Source organism: Neovison vison, chromosome 3 (genome assembly GCF_020171115.1).
Source record: "Neovison vison isolate M4711 chromosome 3, ASM_NN_V1, whole genome shotgun sequence".
Lineage (NCBI taxonomy): Eukaryota > Metazoa > Chordata > Mammalia > Carnivora > Mustelidae > Neogale > Neogale vison.
This window is the reverse complement of record NC_058093.1, coordinates 63,515,285-63,538,638: the sequence shown is the minus strand read 5'-3', so window position 1 is coordinate 63,538,638 and position 23,354 is coordinate 63,515,285. Positions and strand designations below refer to the sequence as shown.

Here is a 23,354-nt window from a genome sequence, read left to right as displayed (position 1 = left end):
TGTCCTTGGTTATTATCTATGAAAATGTAAATAATGATAATTAGCACCAATTTGAAACAGCTCTTTATTAAGCCCAATTTCCCTTAGGCAACTGTAGTAGTTCACTCGGACTTTGGCCAACTATACTAAAATACAGTTCATCTACCTCTACTTTTTTGCTGCTTGGGTATCCTAGTCACAGTTACCAAAATAAAATATTGTTATTAAATCATAAGGAAGTTTTGCTTTCTGTCGACACTCTCAAGGAGCATAATAAAAGATGATAGATTTAAAACAAAGAATAATTTAGAACAGATATCAAATGATAAAAATGACCAGAAAAATCTACCAAACAACCATTTGACCATGCGATCTGCTCAAAGCTCAGACCCCCCAACTAGCACCCAAACCTGTGTCTGACATCTTCATCTTAACAGCCTGAGCAGAATTACATTTCAAAGAATTAATGTTATTTTCTCCATAATTCCTTACTCTTGGGCTCTCTATGTATTCTTAGGAACCGTGTTAACCATGGAAGACTGACAGATAAAGTAGGTGCCTGTAGAATTAGTTTTTCCACTTCAAAATTTAGGATAAAATCAGAGCTAGAAGTAGGCAAGAGGGATTAGGATGAGATCACTGTCCTATGTTATCTGGTTTCCAATAATTGAAATATATATAGAGAAAGTTGCTTTGTTTTCATGTGAAAGTATAAATCGTGTCACTCTACTACATCTTACTTGGCAGCTGTAGTCCCCTGTGAATTTTTTATTTTAAAACCTCCCATATTTATAGTGCATAATCACTTAAAAACTACAAAAAAGAAATAGCTATTGAATAATTTATATTTAAAATCTGAGACCGGTGAGACTTTTTACAAAGGAACCAGGCTTGATGCTTTATAAATGTAATAGTTTTCACACTGTGTTAAATCATTTCAAATTAATAGTCCCTAACTAAGGTAGCAGTCCAGCAGTAAGAAGACAGTTTTCTGCATGGCCTTTGTTACTTTCAGTAGTTTCAGCTTTTAGCAGAAAGTCTTTATATTTTCAAACAGAATACATACCAGTGATGCTTTAAAAATAACAATAGAGCACAAGTCAAAGTGTGGTCAAAAAGCTTTATCTTAAATCTGAAAAATAACCTAAAACTCCTTTGCATTCCTCTTTGCACACATGATTTTAAGTTTTAACTCTTGTGAATTACGCCTAAAATTTGGATTATGGGATACTGGCAAATTTATACATTTTTAATGAAATATACAAAGTCATATATATACCAACATAACTGTTTTAAATTCAGGCTTCTAGAAAGTTAACTTAGAAGCCCACACTATATATAGTGAGTAATGATACTGAGTGTTACAGTTATCAATGTATAGGAAGATCTTTTTTTTAGTATTTTTATTTATTTATTTGATAGAGATCACAAGTAGGCAGAGAGGCAGGTAGAGGAGGGAGGGGGAAGCAGGCTCCCTGCCAAGCAGAGAACCCCACACCGGGCTCAATCCCAGGACCCTGAGACCATAACCTGAGCCAAAGGCAGAGAGGCTTAACCCACTGAGCCACCCAGGTGCCCCTGGATAGAAGATCATTTTTGTCTTGTGATGGGAGTTTAATTCGATTGCCCATCAGAGCTACAGCTCAGACTCTGTAAGTGAAGTATTATTTTAAATAGTAGGAACAACATGTATACATATTTATGAAAAGATAGAACAATGCTTATACTGTATTTTTAATTTGTAGGCATAGTTCTCAAGCAGAAATTATCCTTAATAGAGATGAACATAGATAAGCATCATAATGTTTGTTTACAAGCAGATTACATATTAATCAACTAATTTATATTCTAACATCTTAGCTCTCAGTCTCATTCAATTTGTTGTACAATGAAGTTCTTGAATTTCTCTCCTATGCCTCTTTTTTCAAGGTAATAAATCTCAAAGGTAAATCAAATTAAGTTCTCTATGCTTTTTAACACCCTATTTGCAAACTGTTATCTTGTGTTACTGTGTGCAAATAATATGCTAGAAGTAAAAGGAAAAATATAACAGAGAATACCAGTAAAATTAATTTTCCCAGGTCATAAAATCTAAGACCAATAAATCCACAACGAAGGGATTAAAAATGGTCAGCATTCATTGCTCTGTTATTTTTCATCACTTTCTGCTTTTCTGGGCAATGCTTACAGCATTTCTACAGTATCATTTCTTCAGGCTCAGATTTCCATACCACCTTTGAAAACTGCCAATATGACATGGTGGTCAAAGCAGTCCAACCCTCTATACTTCATTGTATAAAATACTTAGTCTCTCTGGATTTAAAGCAACGTTTCTCCTCTCCCCTTTAGCATATAAATGCATAAAAGTAAAAAAAAAATGATTTGTCTACTATGTGTTAGGTTCAGATAGCATAAGTAAAGTCAAATTTAATTTACTTCCATTTTTATACATTTTATATTTTGTCCTATTTTTTAACTGTCTTTGTAAGTATGACATGAAAAATACAACATTTAAGCAAATTTTGTGCTATGGATAATTCACATATAATGTTTTCTGAAATATAAAAGAACAGATAATGGATTTAAGAATAGCATTGTCTTAGCATGAAATAATTGTTAATGCTTGATTTCAGTTGCATTGGAAAGTTCTGCTATTTAAGAGAAGAAGAAAACTTTTAAACCATGGACTGATTCTTGATATTTCCACATTTAATACCAATCATTTGGCTTAAAACTTTGACCCAACTTAAATGCATGCATTCTTGAGAGAGTAAAAAAAATCAGCTTCTATCATGTATTTATGCCTTATTATAAATGGTTTATAAATCCCAGAATGTGAGAGAATTGAATAACCAAAAGTTAGAAGAATATGGAAGGAATATCAAATGAAAGCACTCAGGTTGTTCGATACCACTAATGTATACAATTGCCAATTCTGTATTTTTGTACTCTATGTTTCTAACTAATATCCAGTATGAAAAAGGATACTTAAATGCGGGTAGGTAACCCCCACACCTCAAAAGTGTTTACAATATTTTTGATGTTCTATATTTTACTTTTTCCATTTTATAATTTATAAATTGCTACCATTTTAGTGGAATGTTTAAAGTAACAAAAAATATTTTTATTTTTAGCAAAAAATAACCTAAAGCAAAGAAGGAAGCTCTAACACCCAGTCCAAAATTTGCACAGGGTGAGCAAAGGCTCTAAAGTATCAAACCTAATTTCTTTCATTCAGAAGAAAATTTAGGAGACATGGATTCAATGGTTTACCAGTTATGGTCAGCAGCTAATCTAAGATTAGCATAGAGATCTCCTAATTGCCCAGTCTCAGTAATTAGCATATGTGGTATCATAAAAATCCTTCCATTCACTTCCCTCTAACACTGCCTCCCATCTGTCCATATTGTGTCCTGTGTTCTACATGCGCTCTCCATGGAAATGTCAATAAAGTATTACCAATGTATGTAATCATAATTGAGGTTGTCAAATAATTCTTAGCAAATAATACTTGTATTTTTAATGGCATTTGTTAAAATCAAATATCTAAGCACAGACAAGCCATAGCAGTGAAAAGAGACTGGTACTAAGGAACCTACCCTATGGCTCCCGTCATCTCCCAAAACATTCACTTGCACTACTGTTAGAGGTATTTTCTGAACATATCTAAGTTAAGCTTCTAATCACAGACTTACCCCAACATGCTTCACACTGGAACTAAGAGAAGGGGGTTGGGTTTGATGGGATCTGTAGATACAGCGAGAATAAAAATAAATACAGCTTTTGCTTAAAGTCTGTAAAACCTTGCTGTAATAACCAAATAAAAATCAGATTTTGAGCAATACAGGAGAACTATTAGATATCCCTAATACAATCCCAAGATTTTTATATGAAGCTTCAAGGAGAAAGGGACAAAATCTGGGCCAGGAAATCAGGGCATGAAAAATTGTATATCACTATTTATACATAATAATGTAGACAGACAGACATGAAACTACTGGAAAAAGTTTAGGGAGAGATTAGGTCATCAGGACAAAATAAAGGGAATCATGGATGCCAACCTGAGCCACAAATGAGGGATAGCTTTCAAATGCATCTAGAGCATAACGTCATTAGAAGAAAACCATACAACGTCATAGGCAAGAATAAACTGGAACTATGCAATGAAAAACAGGTACAAGAAAGCCAGAAATGGGGGTGCCTGGGTGGCTCAGTTGTTAAACGTTGGCCTTAGGCTCAGGTCATGATCTCAGGATCATGGGATCGAGCCCCGCATGGGGCTTCCTGCTTGGCGGGAAGCCTCCTCCCTCTCCCACTCCCCCTGCTATGTCCCCTCACTTGCTGTGTCTCTCTCCACCAAATAAATAAATAAAAACAAACAAAAATAAAGTCAGAAAACTTGTCTGAGATCTGTCACAAACAGGAATCCCAAATCAAGTCATGTTGAAAGGGAACCCTTTCCATGCACAAAGTATAAAGTAGGTAATTGTCTACCAAGGTTAATTTCAGATGTATGGGAAGGCCCTACTATATAAAACAAAACAAAACCCCTTTATCCACTGACTGATTTTTTATTTAACACCTCAAGCATTTGGCCTTAGTTTTGATCTTCCAAAGAAAATAAATCCATTATCAATTCTTTACACCTCAACAATGCAACATCAGGTTTTACGGTGACTCTCCAGTCTTCATAAGCCTGGGACCTATAGGATTAGTCAATCAAACTGTGTACACACTGTTAGTTTCAACATAACTTTCTTCATATTTTTTTGGCACTGTATACATACTCCTATCATTTTGAAAGTAACAGTGAACTAATAATTATGTGTATTTATGTCTTCTTCAACTAATATTTAAAATCCTTAAGAGGAAGGCATTATAAATTTTAATAATTCTTTTCCCTCATAACTTAATATAGAATCTAATATATGGTAGACATTCAGTATTAGCTGATCTGAAACTTTGCTACAGGCAATTTTGTTTTAAAAAAAAGTGATTTTCAGCATGTAAATCATATATTAATTCTCCTGATTGGCACACAGTCTTAAATGTTTTTTCTTTTAATTGAACTGGCTGCCATGTTTTAAGTTTCACCATCCTCACCACAGAATTAGTTGGTGTCAAGAATCCAAATTATGTTTCTACACCCGCCTGACTTATCCTTTGTCCTTGAATGTCACTTCTTTTTTCCTAGATCTAAATTCCACATAATACTATTGATTTTTTGGTATGTGTAATGTAAAGTGATGTCCTTTATCCACTTTTAGTAGAACATGCTGTTTGAAATACTTTCCTTATAAAGTAACATTTTCTAATGCAATATTGAATGAGCTACCATAAATCCTTCCTCAAATATTGTTGTATAAACATATATATATGTACTTAAAAAGTACATATATATATATATACTTAAAAAATACATAAGCACAGACTCTCACCTGTTCATCTTTCATATAAACATATATATATATACTTAAAAATACATATATATGTATATATATATGTATATATATATATACTTAAAAAATACATAAGCACAGACTCTCACCTGTTCATCTTTCAAACCAATAGTTTCTATTTGGCTGTGGCTCTAGGAACAATTTGTATCACTGGAGTAGAGTGAAGTCAAATGTTTTGTGTCTTTGTTCATTCAGCAAGATGACTGAAGCAAAAGAGTTCACAAAAAAATAACATTTATAAAGGTGTCTAAAGAAGGTTTTGAACAATTATAACATTTCATCAAGACACCAAAACTCTGCCAAGGAATTCCTAGATTCATGTAATAGCTTATTCAACACTCAAAAATATTTCTCTTTCGTCACTGCATATAATAAGATATTTTGATGTAGGAAAATTTAGATGAAGTCAGATACAGCATGGTTGATCTTATTTCAATCAGCCTATGCTCTAGCTTTTTTTTTTTTTTAAAAATCCCTTTCTCTGAATAATACATTTCCCCTTCTTTGGAATATTTATTAGTAGTTAGAAACTAACTCATTCCTCCCTGTACAGACACAACCTGAGATCCTTGGATGCTCTCTGTTTCTTTTGAACAAGCAGCCAACTCCATGACCCTGTCACCTGCCACAGCCAACTGAAGTAGGTGGACAGTCAGTCAAAACTGGGTCAATGGGAATTTGTCTCCAAGGACTGCAGAGCTGTTACCCAGAGAGATTAGAGGCGCAGTCTCTGCACTGAAAGAGTCTAATGTGGCTGTCACTGGGCTGACATGAGCAACTGGATCAAAGGAATTTGGTATGCCAAGAGAAGGAAGAAAGAAGCTAACCCACAAGGAGAAGTAGAGATGAGAAAAAAATATTAAACCAGAAAGAGAGACGGAGAGCAAGAAAAAGAGATAATAGCTTTCTTAATGTCTGATTATCTTATAGTTCTTGGTTCTTATTCCCATGACTAAATCCTATCTGATCTCTACTAAAAATTAGGAAATTTTTCTAATTATAAATGTTCTTCCTCACAGCATAGAACTCAAGCTTATATTTGTACTTCCTAACTAGAACAATACAAGTCTTACAGTAAGTAGTCCAAAAAAGTGGTGGGGATACTGATTAAAGTACATACAAAGACAATTTGCTTAGGTACTCCGGTTCCAAGAAATCAAATAGATAATCTAGAACTCTCATATCTGATATAACCATCCCTGAGAGAGTCCTTGATTTGAGATAAGCATTGGGTCAATGAATTTACATTATCTCATTTTATCCTCCAACAAACCTAGGAGTTATGTGCTATTTCCAGCATTTCACAGATGATGAAACTGAGACTTAAAATTTCCTAAGGTCACAGAGGCATTAAGTGGTGAAGACAGAATACAAAGTCAAGTCTCTGAGTCTGATCCTGTGTTCTTTTTATATATAATTCATGTGAAATTGGTCAGTTTTGTTTCTATGTATCTAGTTTATGACTAGATTATTCTTCAAGTATAATTGCATATTAAAACACTAAGCTAAAGACTGCTATAAATGGCTTAGAAGATTTGTAATTATATTATTTGTTACTTATTGCTTGTCAAATTTATTAAGTGATGAAAATTAAAAGACATGAAATCAGAGATAGCTAATTGCTAAAGATTGAAAGAGGCCTAAAATCGTCCAAATGCAATTTAGTCTAATAAAAGAATTTATTTTGATTGTGCCTTTTAGGGAGTAAACAATACCTTTTCACTATCTTTAATTCCAACAGTATTACCTTTATGAAGATAAAGTTGGCAAATTTCTTTGTTAAAAATATGTACTTCCTATTCTCTAAACATGTTAGACATGAATGAATAAATAAATACCTTTATGACAAATATCTGAAAAAGATGATTCATAGAAATAAATATTTTTAGAGCATTGTTATAAAAACTCACACTACTAGTAGGTAGATTTATCTGTGACCAAAACATTCATGCAAAATTATAAGTACTACATTATTTTTAATGCACTTTCAAAATTTTATATTTTGACAAAAATTGGTGACATTGTACTTTCTAGTGAAAAGATTAGCCCAAATTAATGACTCAGACACATTCAACCCTCAAGTTTTATTTTTATAAAATAAACTCATGAAAATAAGTTTAAGCTACTAAAAATAAGTCTCTCTTCATAAGCAATATCACTTGCAATTATGTTTTTGCTAGTATGTCATCAAAAGACAAAAAAGTGACTTAACTCTTCTGAAAGTTATGTCATTTTAAACTATAAAAATCTTGACTAACAACTAGCATATTAACAATAATTTGTACAAATTCAGGAAAATAATTTTTGAAATATCATTCTCATGAAAGATTTTAGAATGGAGACTAAAATATAGTTATACATTTTAAGACTTTGAGAAAAGAATTTCTTTCAAATGATGAAAATAATCTCTAAGTCTTATTTTAAGATGTTATTTTGTTTTGTTTTGTTTTAATGAAAAATAAGACTGAGACACCAGACACAGTTCACTGGGACAACTTTGTACATTAAGCAAATATGAATTACAGAGAAAGTCTGGAAAAGGAAAATTTTTTAAAGTAAAGTAATCCTTGAATATAAGATAAATATCCATAGAACCAGTAACGATAAATCAGATGTGAAAAACAGAAAGCAGTGTTGAGATTTCAGATTTTTGGGCTTTGCCTCCAGCAACTGGCACAATAGATAGGGGAAGCAGAGATTAAAAATGCCTCATTGAGGTAGACACTGAATCTGGGTTCAGTTTGGATCCAGGCCTATGAATCAGGAGCAAAGAAAAATCTTTTCCCAAGCAAATGACTTACATAAAGATGCATACCTAAAAATATGAGGGGGAAAACAAAACAAAACAGAAAAATCGGCCCATTAAGGACAGGTACCAAGCCATTTGCTAGGCCATGACTTAACCTGAGGTTTCCCTACTAACCCCAGATGTTAAATGCTAAGTGGACAATATAAGATCTGGTTGTATACACAGGATTATAAAGACCAAATCGAGACACTCAAAACTAGACGACAGGAGCACAGAGAGGGAAGGAAGGGGAGAAAAATGCCACCATAGCTGGGCCTACAAACCAAAATTCCAAAACCAAGGAGGAAAAAAATGGTAAGAGCAACAGATCAAAAAACCAAAATTCATAAGATTGTCACTTCAGATAGAGTACAGAATAGTATATCTAAAATAAGTATGTTGCAGATCAAAGACTTAAGAAAAAGGTAGCCATGAAACAAAGAGCAGGATAATATGAAAAACAACTAGTTCCAAATATCAGGAATTAAGAATGTAATTATTGAAATTAAAAATTTAATAGATCTTTTTTTTTTTTAGGTTGAAAAAAGAACACAAAGAAAGGACTATTTTTTATCTTTAAAAAATGCACAGCAAACATAGGAAAGCTAGTAAGACAAAGAGTGAAAACACAAAAAGGAAGTTCAGAAATAGATGTCAAATGACAGATTTAGTGAGAGGATTTAGTTTCTCTCTAATAGGAATGCATGAGAAAGACACTGGGGAAGTGTTGGGAGAAACAATACAAAGGGGTAAGGCTGAGAAATATTCTTTCAACTGGAAAACACACTTAAAAGAACAAGCAAGATAAATAAAAATCACTATATCAATGCATTGTACTACAGTAAGAAACAATATTAATGATAAATAGTACATGGATAAGTAATGAAAAAGATTTTCACATTTAGAAATATATGGGGGGCAGGGACACCTGGGTGGCTCAGTCGGTTAAACTGCTGCCTTCTGCTCAGGTCATGATCCCAGGGTGCTGGAATCGAGTCCCGCATCAGGCTCCTTGTCCAGCAGGGAGCCTGCTTTCCCTCTCTGCCTCTGCCTGCGACTCTGCCTGCTTGTGCTGTCTCTCTGACAATAAATTAAAAAATCTTTAAAAAAAAAAAAAAAAGAAATATATGGGGGGGGCTTCCTTCTCCCTAGGAGGCCCAATAAATTACGATGTTTAATATGTTCATTAAAAAAAAGGATGTTTAATATGCTCATTTTTTAAATAAAGTTTTAAATAAAACATTCAGAACTCCAAATAATAAACATCAAAAAATTTTTTAAAGATTTTATTTATTTATTTGCCAGAGAGAGATCACAAGTAAGCAGAGAGGCAGGCAGAGAGAGAGAGAGGAGGAAGCAGGTTCCCCTCTGAGCAGAGAGCCTGATGTGGGGCTCCATCCCAGAACCGTGGGATCATGACCTGAGCTGAAGGTAGAGGCTTTAACCAAACACTGAGCCACCCACGTGCCCCAGTAAACATCAAATATTGAGGGTATTTTTTTCTTTCTTTCCATTTTACTGTTTTGTTTTTCTACTGAAGCTCAGTTTGAAAGAATTGTTAATTACACTTGTAAATTAAAAAGCACACTATCACTGCCTGTCCTCTTTCTTCTCATATTTTTGCCTATCTTTCATGATCACTATTCTTATTCCCCTCATCCCATTGTTAATGTGCTTGATCTCTGCCCTTAAATATAACTTCATACAGCTTCACAGCTGGAAGGAAGTTTTGCTTCAGTTGAATCATACCTTGAGTCCCACTCAAGTCTGATTTTGGTATTTATATAAGACTTTGGACTTCAACTTTAGAATTGTTGCTGGAAAGAATTAAGACTTTAGGGCCACTGGTATGACATGCATGTATTTTGTAAATAAGAGGAGGACATGCATGTTGTATAGCCTGGAGGGAAATGGTATGGACTGAATTATGTCCGTCTAGAATTCATATGTTGAAGCCCCAATGCCCAATGTGATGGCAAATGGAGGTAGAGCCTTGGGGAGATCAATAGATTTCAATGAGATCATGAAGGTAGAACCCTCATGATGGGATTAGAGTGCTTATGAGAAGCACCAGAAATCATTCTTCCTCTCCCATGTGAGAATGCAGTGAAAATCAGCCTTCTTCAAGCCAGGAAGAGAACCCTTACCAAAAAAACTGAATCTTGATCTCAGACTTACCAACCTCCAGAAATGTGAGAAATGTCGTTTAAGGCACCCAGGCTATGGTATTCTGTTTTGACAGCCAGAGCTGATTGATACAAATATTTTTTTCCAAGTTTCATTGTATTTCTTTACTTATAATAACTTTTGTTTTTCATTTTTCTTACATGCTCTGCACTTGACAGATCCAATTTCTTTTGATGATTTTAAATCCATTCATTCGTTCTTCTTCTTCTTTTGGGGGGGATGGTCTGTTCACTACCTTACCCTTTATTATTGTTTCCTTCCTTTTTCTTTTTTATTTTTTTAAAGATTTTATTTATTTATTTGACAGAGAGAGATCACAAGTAGGCAGAGAGGCAGGCAGAGAGAGAGAGGGAAGCAGGCTCCTCGCTGAGCAGAGAGCCCAATGCGGGGCTGGATCCCAGGACCCAGAGATCATGACCTGAGCCGAAAGCAGAGGCTTTAACCCACTGAGCCACCCAGGCGCCCCTCTTTTTCTTTTTTAATTTAACAACATCTCTCTCTTCCTGAAAATCATGGTAAATATTTTAATACATTCTATCTTCCTGGGGTTCCTAAGACCTTGCATGGTCTTCTTCTCCAGCAAGTTCTTTTCTTCACTAGACTTTAAAAAAAAAAAAAAGTGCATTCCAGTTTGATAAAGACAAAATAAACTTTAACTTTAAAAAAAAAAGAAGATATAGGGGCACCTGGGTGGCTCAGTGGGTTAAGCCTCTGCCTTTGGCTCAGGTCATGATCTCAGGGTCCTGGGATCAGGCCCCACATCGGGCTCCCTGCTCTGCAGGGAGCCTGCTTCCTCCTCAATCTCTCTCTCTCTGCCTGCCTGTCTGCCTACTTGTAATCCCTGTCAAATAAATAAATAAATAAATAAAGTCTTAAAAAAAAAAAAGAAGAAGAAGATATAGAAGAATATACTAATGATCTTCGGATAGGGAAAAATATTCTTAAACCAGATGCTCTTTAAAAAAAAAAGGTAATACTAACATTTTGCATTGTGCTAAACAGGCAATGAAGGGGTGGGGAGTCAAGTACCAAAGGACTGACTGCTTTCTTTTTCTATTTTAAAATTTAGATGACTAGTTCTGAAAGAATCAAGTGAAGTTTTACTCAGAGAGAAAACGTGTTATTCTGGCAAGTTTCTGAACCATTTTGACCCTTAAGATTTGCAGACTACTAAGCAAGTTTTGAACTCCATCTAAAGTTCACTCATACTCTGTGGAGTTCAGACTCCCGGCAGCAGTTACACCTAAGCAGGGCAGGCAAACAGGCTTGCTACTTCCCCCCTTTCCAACCTCCCTTTCCTCAGGGATGTACATTTTTTTTTTTTTTTTTTTGCAGCGTACCATGTGCCGCGAATTAAAAATCGCTCTGGGAGCTTCCAGGTTGGTGAATACATGGAGACCCGGGCACAGACGCGCGCCTGGAGAGAGCCTGGAACCTCTCCCCATGTCCCCACCCGTTCTCCTGCCCTGATGCTTCGTGTCTCTTCCTCTGCGTGTTCATTCTCAGCCTGTTCACAAGCTCACCTTTCCACAGAAGCTCCTCTTTCTGGAAAGGGCGCAGCCTCCTTGCGTCCAGCTGAGCAGTGAACCCCACAGAGGAGGGCCAACAACGCGGAAGCCTATGGGGCCTCCAGATCAACCCGCAAGCGGGAGCTACCATTGCCAGCGGCCCCTGCGGAAGGCGCTGGCCTGCGACGCTGTGGCGCAGGCTCGGCACTGTGAGTTCCCGCCAATTCCGCCGGCCGTGATTTGGCAGCGCTGAGACCCGCGCTCCACGCAGCCGCAGGCCGAGACGTTAGACTGCCCGAGCTGCCCAGCTGCTTCAGCTGCGTTACCTGTGCCGGCGGAAGTATTGCGGAGTGATAAAAAAAAAAAAAAAATTGCTTTCACACGATGAGTTTTCATTCATACTAGAAAATGGCAACCACATTTGCTACGAATCCTTTGACTCCCAAAGTGATGTGGAAAAGGAGATGCAGGAAGTGCGCGATGTATTCCCACAGACCTGAACAGCATGAAACAGTGAAGCCCAGAGCTTCCCCGGCTCAGGAGAAAGAACTATTTGACATTGGGATCATAGGCTATGGCAGTGTGTTAGATGTCCGCGTTGTGTAGACATAGGTTCTGAGTCTCCGCCCCTCAGGATGATGGCCATATGCATCATGGACTGGACATTGAAGGAGGGCTTTTCTGGACTTCAGCATCGTCTCCAGGTATGATCTGGATGGAAGGAGGGGTGTTCATTGTTGGGTCCGTGATAAATCAGAAAACGGTCTTCCACAGTACATTCTGGGATACTTGACTGTGAGTCTTGCAAAGGGTGGTGAAAATGTTAAGAACTAAGTTCTTCTAAGTGAAAGAATTCACCTTCGGTCAGAATTATCTATAAACATAATTTTAAAATACGTCAAAAAAATATGCTTTGGTTGATCAATATATTCTTGAAAATAAAGCTGGTATAAGATTTGAGAACTTGCCCTTGAGCCAATTTATGAAGAACTTCAACAGATCTTCCAAAAGCATCACAGTTCACGTCGGCGCTGGGAGCATTTCAAGATGGTAGCCAGCAGATGTCAGAATAACATAAAAAAATGACAAACGTGGACCCAGGCTTGAGTGGGAGACCACGCTCGGACACTTTTCTACAGCTGGCTGGATGTCCATGTTAGAGAAGGAATCAATCTTTTACTGAAGAGCTTTCTTAATATTCATACTAAAACAGGCTGCATTTCTGTGCCTATTGATTTACAGAAAGAGGATCAGTTTGATCCATTTACTGTTCTAAACAAATCTCCATCTGCCATGAATTGGGTAACATTTCCACTAACGCAGAAGAAAAAGAGGAGAATGAAGCTGAATCTGATATTAAACATAGAATCAGAGATTATAAGAACTTTCTAGCTTCCTATGTGGAAGTTTTCAAAGGGTTTCTTGAGAACCTAGACAAGTCCTGAAAAGGGGAAGTTCTCAAGAAGAATGATTTACAAAAAGATTTCTGAAGGTAACAATTTCCCCCAAACCAATGTGGATATCTTCAATCTAAAAATCAAGTACTTCAAAAGCCATTCCATAAATATGGCAGGACCATGTATGCGTCTTAATACTCAAAGCAAAATTTCCTTTTCTTGAGAAATAATTATGTCAAAAATACTCCTGAGAACAAACACCAAAGGAGAGTGTCAAGATTCCTGGAAGGAGCAATAATGGGAGGGATAAGTGGATTGCAGGTAACTTTGCAAAATTTAATATTATACAATGATAATTCTAAGATTTCCAATACGAATACTCAGCTTTACCAATTGCTGTAGATAGACGTAAGTGAGCAGCAGTATACCTGAGATTTTAATCTCACCCCAATGGATACAGGTCCATAGTTCTGGAGTGACTATTCTAGATGAATGAGACATTTGTCTTTAAGTCTTTGACCCTTAATTATACCAGAAGTATGTGTTCAGTTATTTCCTAATTTTGCCTACCAATACTTTTATTAGGCTGCACTTTTAAAAATCATTGTAAACTGGGCCTCTAAACTTACAAAAACTTCCATTCAAAAGATATAGGTTACTATATTACAATAGTAAGATCTAATAGTGTATCTTTCACAACTAGCAATTATAGCTCCTTACTGCTTCCCTTGGAAACAATTGGATTATTACTTTAATTGGATTATATTACTTTTATTGGATTATACTTTAATTTTAAAGGTTTTGCTTCTTCCTTATTTGATTTTGTGCTATAGATTTTGAAGTATCAGATTTCTTTTGCCTGGTTTTACAGCCAGTCGAAACAAAGCAATTATTCTGGTTTACATTCTATTTTCTGAAAAACATTAAGAAACAAGGTATTGGGTTAGTGATTTCCATGACTTATGAAAATTTTCCTTCCTTTGCATTTCCTTTAAACACTGTTTTCTCTGCAGTTATATAGTCTTTTTTTTAATCTTTTAGTTTACATAGAGCAGACTAATGTAGGCAACACATTGAAATGCCTTGCATTCCTTTCTCTGCCAATTATTTTTAAGAAGTATTCCACTTCTATTGTGAAGACAAAAATGCCACTCTTCACTGAAGTCTGTATATGAGGATCGTGAAAATGGCACAGTAGAAAACAACCTGAATCAGAGTTGATTTGGGAGAAATCAGATCAGTGTGCATTATGAGAAGCATTAAGTGAGATTTTAGCTCCACCTAGTGTCCTGCGGTAGACTAATATCTTGGAAATGAAAATACACCATTTTAGGCAAGACTCAGATTAAGCAGGAGCATAAGGCTAGTCCCTTTGACCTCCAGTCAAAGGCCTGTTGTTTTGTGTTTTTTAGTTGCTGTACTGAAAAACATCCATGCAAGAGAAATGTTCTTGGATCTAAGGAATTTGCCAGATATTTACAAGGCCAATCAGCACACGACAGCTCTTTCATATATTGGCTTTAAAAATAGGAAGATTTGAAGTGATAGAAACCCTGATCTGCTGAAAATAACAAGACAGTGATGGAAGTCAGGATGGCAATAACACTTGGAAATAAAAAAGTTCACAACACATCTAAGGAAAATTTTACATATGCAAGAATGAGGTCATACTGTGCTTTTCTTTCCTTTCAGTGCAATATATTTCAATATAACCATTTTAGAACTGGATTGAGATAATAGACAAAAAACAGATGAAGACATAGAACATATGACTAATAAAATAAATATATTTGATTATATAACTATGGCTGTATTTGGAGGAGGGAAGAACTTAAATTCACCAAATACAGAATAATCTTTAGTGTATACCTATAGAACATTTATAAAAATTAATCACACACTTGACTAAAATGAATTTCTTAAATCTAAAAAGTAATGCGTTTGTAGATCACATTCTCAAAATAAAACTAGAAATAAATTTTAAATGTTTCATGATTATTTAGGAATTAAGAAGCACACCCAACTCTTGAATGAAAGGGAACAAAAATAAAATTATAAACTAAATAACAATGAAAAGGAATTATAACATTATAACAAAGCCTAGGGGATTGAGAAAAAGCAGGATTAAAAAAAATTTGACCTTCACAATACTCCATTATTCATGAAGAAAGATGAAAAATAAAGGAATTAGTATTTATCTTAAGCTATTAGAAAAAGAATGACAATCTGGAGTGAGGAAAGAAAATTAGTAAAGATGTAAAACCAATTTGCTTAAAAATGTTTTATTAAGAAACAATAATATAAAACAAAAACATGCCTATTTATATCTGCTTGAAGGGGTCAAACACAGCATTATTTCAAAGTCATCCCAGCAAATTTTCCAAAGTTTGACTCTTCCATGACAACAAATAATAGGCAATTTAACATTTTTAACCAATACCTCTTTCAAAGTGTGTCAGTACTCCATCTAATTTTGAATTGCCATAAGAGCTTCTTACCATCCTGCTTGGGCCCATTTTAATGTTTCACGTATTCTAACACAGAGGTAGGAGTAATTGCGCAATTTTTTTTCTATAGGGCCCAAATGTAAGTACCTTGGGTTTTGTGAGCCAAATTGTGTCTGGTGTCTGTCCCAGCTAACCAACTCTGCCCATTGTTGCTCAAAAGCAGCCATAAACAACATCTAAAGGAGTAATAATGGCTATGTTCCAATACAGATTTGTTTATAAGGAAAAAAAAAAAGATTTGCAGATGAATTTGGCCTATGGGCTGTGTTTGCTGACGTTGATAGGTATCATAGATCTATATATGAATATATAAATAATTTCACTTCAAAACAAAGAGCATATCCATTTGAGAATGATAGTAAAGATATATAATAAAATAATTACTACTATTACTATTATGCTATCATTTTGGTGGGGACTTTCTACAGGTTTTTTAAAATAGTGTTTTATTTTATCAAGTGTAATTTCTCACCTAATAGCCACATCAATCCTGTGAAGTAAGTAGTGATATCCCTGCCCTTTTCCAGATGGAGAAACTGAGATTTAGACACTTAAGATATTTGAGCAATGCTCTAATTGTAAGGTGGTAGTTTGAGATTGAAAGTCATGTCTGCTGAGTCCAAGTTCTAAAGAGCTCCACAGCAATACTTGGAATCACTGTGTCATATTCCCAGCACATGACAGTGTTTTTCCTGGGTTCAGGAAGCTATTGTTACATGTTCATATTTCTCTGAAGGCACTTACACTCCATTTCCAAGGAAGCAATACTCCATCCCACCCTCCCTTCCCACCTTGCTACAGCACTGAGTTCTCTGTAATGGTAGAAGAAGGGAGCATTCCAATTAAGAGTGCACCATTCCCTGAATCACATAATCATCAGGTTAGGACCCAAGCTTTATAATTTAGGCAGCATGGACCCACTCCCTCTTGTCCTTTTGGAGTGAGTTGTGTCCAAGCACAGCAAATGCTTGCTGCTATAAATTCCATGAAATAAACTGAAGAAGCAGGGCTTCTTTTAGGCCCAGCTGTCTGCCTATATAATGTGACGAACAGATCAGAGACTTGAGGCTCAAAATAAATTTCAAGGCTCAAAATAAAGGTAGAAATACCCTGCTATGTTCTTCAATCCAGCTTTACTGCTAAGAAATCTGAGCCTGTTTTAATACTTACTGGGTCCTTGTTTGACTTTAATTGGGTGAGTTCCCAAAGATGGAGAGAGTGAATAATCAGACTCACTCAGACCTCCTGACTATAGGAACCACAGAAATTATAATGCATGCCTGAGGCTACTTGAGAGTCCACATTGTTTCTGGAATGTTATCTGCCTAGAGTATACCCAAAGGCAGAGTAACTCTAAAATCTGTTGAATTCCTCTCCATTTGACAACTCTTTAAGAGAATTTCTTAAATAATTGTCTATAATGAAGTTAATGGAAGACTAACCAATTATAGTCTGATCATGAAAGAGGCTGGAACTGAACTTAATGAGACAAGGTGAAATTGCAGAAGACTGTGGAATGAATTACAAGGATCAATGGTAGCAACACTTAGTGAACTGTTTGATATGATGAAGTTCAACTGCAATGTGATGATTAAGGCAAGAACAAGGGCATTAAAGGAAGAACAGGTATCAATTATTTTGTTTTCTTGGAGTTCAAATGTTCATCCTTATGTAAGAAGAATATAATTCAGGCACAGAGATGCTTTCTTTGAAAATATTGTGTCAGGCCAATACATTACTGAGGAAAAACCTCATTTGTTTACAACATTTTAAATTGCTCCTTTTAGATTCTAGAATCTAGAAGTCTTGCGTAAGCCTGTGGCTTGGGACAATCATCAGAACTTTGCTTTCATGAAATTAGGCAGAAATACAGATTCTCTTGGCATCATCTAGTGAGATCACTGCCTGTCAGCTTGCACTCTGCAGCTACAAAGAAAGCAAAACTTCGGAATATGAGAATTCTCCCCGGGTAATTGTAACAGAGGTAAGAGGAATGTCTGGCACATAAAAAGTTTTTTTTTTTCTTAAATTTGAGGATTCGGATTTGCTAATCTCACAACATTTAACACACATAGTCAGAAGATAGTTTGGAATTATTCCTGGTTTATCTACATAGATTCAGTAATAATATATGAAGAATATAGGTCTTTTTAAAGGAAAAAAACCAGTCTGCTGTATTTGAATATAAAAATGTACCAAAAAATAAAATAATAAAGTAAAATAAAATTATACCAAGATATGAATCCTTTCCACTATTATTTAAATATATATTTAACCAGACTTGGAAACGTTCTGACCAGTAGAAAGCTGGATTTTGATGTGAAAATGTTGGGGTTCAGAGCAAATGGTTAAGAAAGAATTCTTGAAATGTCTTTGGTTTCAAAAGGGTGGTTTTATTAAAGTATGTGGACAAGACCTGTGGGCAGAAAAAGCTGCACTGACGTTGTGAGGAGTAGCTGATTATATACTTCCAAGGGGAGGGCTTTAGGGATAGTGTAAGTCTCTAAAGAGTTTGGAAGCAAGATTTCTAGGACCTTAAAGGGCTAGCTGTTGTTGGGAAAACTTCATTTACTACTGTCTAGTAAAATCTCAGTCATGAGACTCTTTAAATGTATATCAGTGGTCCATATGTTTGGAGGATGATTGCCAACATATAACTTGGGGGGTAGAAATAAAGGAAGTTTCCAAAGGAATTTTTGTATCTTAAAGGAGCCTCAGGATCCTAGAGGTCAGGCTAATGTTAAGCTAAGGTTACCTTTTGCCCTTAGCAAAGTTGTTGTTATTGTTGTTTTTAAGATTTTATTGATTTATTTAGGGGCACCTGGGTGGCTCAGTGGGTTAAAGCCTCTCAGCCGCTCAAGTCATGATCCCAGGGTCCCGGGATCCAACCCTGCACAGGGAGCCTCCTCTCTGCCTGCCTCTCTGCCTGCTTGTGATCTCTGTCTGTCAAATAAATAAATAAAATCTTAAAAAAAAAAAAAGAAAAGATTTTATTGATTTATTTAAAAGAGAGAGAGAGAACATGAAGCGGGGTAAAGGGCAGAGGGAGAGGGAGAACAGACTCCCCACCTGAGGAGGGAGCCCAACTCCAGGCTGACCTCAGGCCCCCAAGGTCATGCCTGAGCCAAAGGCAGACACTTAGCTGAATGAGCCTTCCAGACACCCTGCCCTTAGCAAATTATTAACATCAGGGCAGTTGAGTTCCTAGAGGAAGGTCACTCTCCCTGTCTCATGGACTTGTCAATGGGCTATAGAATGCAAGGAAATTTAATTTTTTTTTCTTTTGTCTTTGTTCTCCACATCAGATTAGATGTACAAAAAATGAAAAGGATAAGCACCTATTAGTTAGATACGAAACTGAAATTAAATTTTAGGTTATGGGTAAATTAATAGAAGACTATTCTAGTAGGAAGCATACGATTTGAAATGTGAATTACAGTTTAGGGCTGGATAAAAGGGAGTAATTAACACAGGGGAAAATGTAAATATTGCCCCTAATTTGCTAGAAAAGTTTGATTTAAACAATATAATTTCAGAATGCCTGTTAGGTAGTGAAGTTTGTATATCAGTTACATGCTTGGATTTATAACATTAACTCTCAGGAGCTATTGTTTTTTTTTTCGCTCTAATAAAACAACAGCATAAAATATTTGGTACTTCATGAATTAAGCACATACCTAAATCAATGTCTACAGGTATATTTACATTTACATTGCCTCTTTGTCCTTCTCCCATTATCAATCTCTTACTCCTCCAGGGGTAATTCAGTTTTGAAAAACTAAGATATATTGAAGCCACTTAAAGCATCTCAGAAAACAAAATAAAGCAAAACTAGATTTCTTTAGAATATTCCAAGAATTGCTTTAATTCTCTGTCCTCAGCAATAGCAAAATAATTGACTCTTTTAGGTGAATCAATACTAGTTCTTTTTTCCTTTGCCAACCTTAAAATGAAACAAAGTTATGGTCATACCATAGGGGTATTAAATTTCTTTTGCTGTTGTAGCAAACATCACAAACATAGTGGCTTAAAACAACACTAATTCACAATCTTATCATATGGAGGTCAGAAGTCCTAAACTCAAGGTGTGTGTGTTTGGTGGCGGGCGGGAGGGGGGGGCTGCATTCTTTTTGGCAACTCTAGAGAAAAATCTGTTTCCTTGTCTTTTCTGGCATCTGGAGTCCTCCTGCATTCCAGGGTTCGTGGCCCTTTCTTCCGTCTTCGAAACTATCTCTGATTCTGACACCTCATCTCCTTCTTTTTTTTTTTTAAGATTTTATTTATTTATTTGACAGATCACAAGCAGGCAGAGAAGCAGGCAGAGAGAGAGGAGGAAGCAGTCTGCCTCTGAGCAGAGAGCCCGATGTGGGGCTTGATTCCAGGACCCTGGGATCATGACCTGAGCCGAAGGCAGAGGCTTTAACCCACTGAGCCACCCAGGCACCCCTCATCTCTTTCTTTTAAGGACACATGTAATTACATTGGATCCACTCAGATAGAGAGGTAGTCTCCCCAACACAAGATCGTTAAATTAATCACATCAACAAAGTCCCTTTTGCCAGGTAAGGTAACATACTGACAGGTGTTGAGAATTGGGACATGGACGTCTTTAGTGGAGGGGGCGGGGGAGGATGTCATTCTGTCTACTACAGTAGCATTTATGAACTTGAGTCTAAATCTGATGTGGTTTAGGGAAGAGACAATAATAGAGATGAAAAAAGAAAAAAGCCCTTTTCGAAACAGTTTAACTTTTTTCCTTATCACTAAAACTACAATGAAAGAGATCTATGTAATTTTTATGGGACATTAAATGGGAAATAAGTTCTGTAAAGTCAGAAGCTGGCCTTTTTTGGAGAGTAATTATGTAATTATTTTAATCTGTTTTTATGAGATATTTCAACAATTCATAGATGTAAATTGCCTCCCTTTTCCTACTATTTGCTTTATCTGTCCTTCTATAGATATGGAAATGAAAGTCAGAGATGTGAAAAAGAACTTCACATTTGAAAATTTTGTGAAAGATATCTATCTGACCAGCTTAATGATTATACTCTAGTCCAAGCCCCAACACTTCACATGTAAATTATGATGTATCTAGTTACTAGTGTCTTTTCAAAGCTGTTCCCTGCAATCTATCTAAATATTATTCTCTTTAACGCATGCTGCCTAATGATCACTGTTTTTTCAGCACCTTAAGTCTTACCCCCTAATGGACTGTTTCGTTCATCAATTCTTTTATTCACTAATTTATTCTACTGATGTTTTTATTGGCTATTTTCTAGGGTTTGTGCTAGAAACTGGGTGCAGGAAGGAGTGCGTGACAAACACACAAAAAAAATGTCAGTGCGTGCATTTTCCCCACTTTTTCCAGTCTCACCACCACTGAGAATTATTTTGTTGCTTTAGGGAGACAATAGCATACTGATTAATGATGACGATCATAGACAGTAGACTCAGACTTTCTAGGTTCAGACAGGGTCCCAACCATTCTCATCCTTCTGATCTTGACAAATTACTCACTTCTTTGTGCCTCACATTTTTCTCATTAAAATGAGAGTTGATTTAGCCCTTATCTACTGGGATTTTTGTAGTTTAAATAAGCCAGTCTACAGAAAGTGCTGAAACCAGTGCCTGACATATTGCAAAGCCCTCTGCAGATGCTAGCCATTATTATTTCCCTTTACCTCACTTATTTCTGTAAAGAGTATCTCCTAACCAAAGAGCCCCATTCTTATTCTAATAGTGACTAAAAGGAAAGCTGAAGAAGAGAGGGTGGTAAGATTTGCTTTGGCTGGAGCACAAGATTTCTCTAGGGAGAGAGTACAGGAAAGACAAGAAATGGGAGATGGCCAGGAGGTGTAAGAATTATTGAAAGTGGAAAAAAAAAGTAGGGAAATGATTTTTTTTTTTAAGATTTTATTTATTTGACAGAGAGAGCTCACAAATAGGCAGAGAGGCAGGCAGAGAGAGAGGGGGGAAGCAGGCTCTCCACTGAGCAGAGCCCAACATGGGGCTCGCTCCCAGAACCCTGAGACCATGACCGGAGCCGAAGGCAGAGGCTCAACTCACTGAGCCACCCAGGTGCCCCAGGAAATGATTTTTAACAACATGCCTTAGTAAGATACTAAAGCTTTAGAAATTTTAAGAAGATTCAGTAGAAACTAAAATTGTTTTTTTTTTAAGGTTGCCAGATCATTTTATCATTCATTAATTCATTCAACAAATTATTAATGGAGCTAGAACTATGTGTCATATATCTTGTGTTAGGTACCTGTGATAGTCATGAAAGGTTCTGTCTGCATTTAGCTTTTGTTCAAGGAAATGACAAACAATGATTGAATAATCAGACATAGAAATGTTAAATTATTAATGTTGCAGTTGCTATAATCATTCACTCCAGGTGATCAACAAAGCTTTTGTTGGTATCTGACTGATGATTAAGGGAGGGAGCTTGGCCTGTTTTAGGAAAAGAAGGAAGAGGTGTGGCTGGGCTGCATTCAGTGAGTGCTTGAAGTGAAAGGAGAAGAGGGATAAGACATGTCAGACTGTGTGTGTGTGTGTGTGTGTGTGTGTGTGTGTGTTCCCATGTGAGTCTTAATAAAGATTTTGGCTTTTGTCTTTAGGAGAAATGGCCTGATGTAATCAGTTCTATATAGTGAAAGAATTTTTCTTCAAAGACTGCTTAGAATAAAAGACCAGTGGACAGACCAGTGGGAGGCCATTGAATTCATACTGAGGAGAGCTGAGTGGCTAGAATGGGGTAGTGACATCATACAGGTGGCTTTATGTATGGATTTAAATGCTTTTAAAAGCTGTTTAAGAGTGAATCAGCAACTTCCACTAATAATGACAGAACAGGTGTGAGGTTCAAGGAAAAGGTATGACAGATGACTTGTAATTTTCTGGCTTGACTAACTAGTTGGATAGATGGCAGCTGCATTCCTGGGAAGACTGGAAGAGACTAGAAACTGTGTTGGATTTATTTTTGACTCTGAAAAATCTGTCCTCAAAATGAAAGAGGGTTTATACAGAGTTAAAATCATCACTGTAGAGATGAGCCAAGAGTACTGACGAATTATGAACATTGAAATTTACTGTTAAAAATATGCAAATTATGTTTCATTTTATAGAATTATTTTAGTTTCAGGTGTATCATATAATGATTCAATAATTCTGTACATTTTACAGTGCTCATCAAAATAAGTGTATGATAGTGGGATACCTGGGTGGCTCAGTTGTTAAGCGTCTGCCTTTGGCTCAGGTCAGGATCCCAGGGTCCTGGGATTGAGCCCCACATCGGGCTTCCTGCTCAGTGGGAGCCTGCTTCTCCCTTTCCCACTCCCCCTGCTTGTGTTCTTGCTCTCTCTGTCAAATAAATAAATAAATCTTTAAAGAAAAAAGTTTACTATTAATTTCTTTTGTCTATTTTACCCATTACTCCACCCACCTCCCCTCTGGTAACCACCAGTTTTTTTTTTCTCTGTATTTAAGAGCTGGTATTTTGTTTGTTTCTTTTTTTCTTTATTTGC

At 36.2% G+C, this 23,354-nt stretch overlaps 1 pseudogene; it reads left to right on the top strand.

Moving 5' to 3' along the window:
• Positions 1–11,754: 11,754 nt before the first annotated feature.
• On the top strand, positions 11,755–13,411 carry LOC122903510 (annotated as a pseudogene).
• Positions 13,412–23,354: the final 9,943 nt, after the last annotated feature.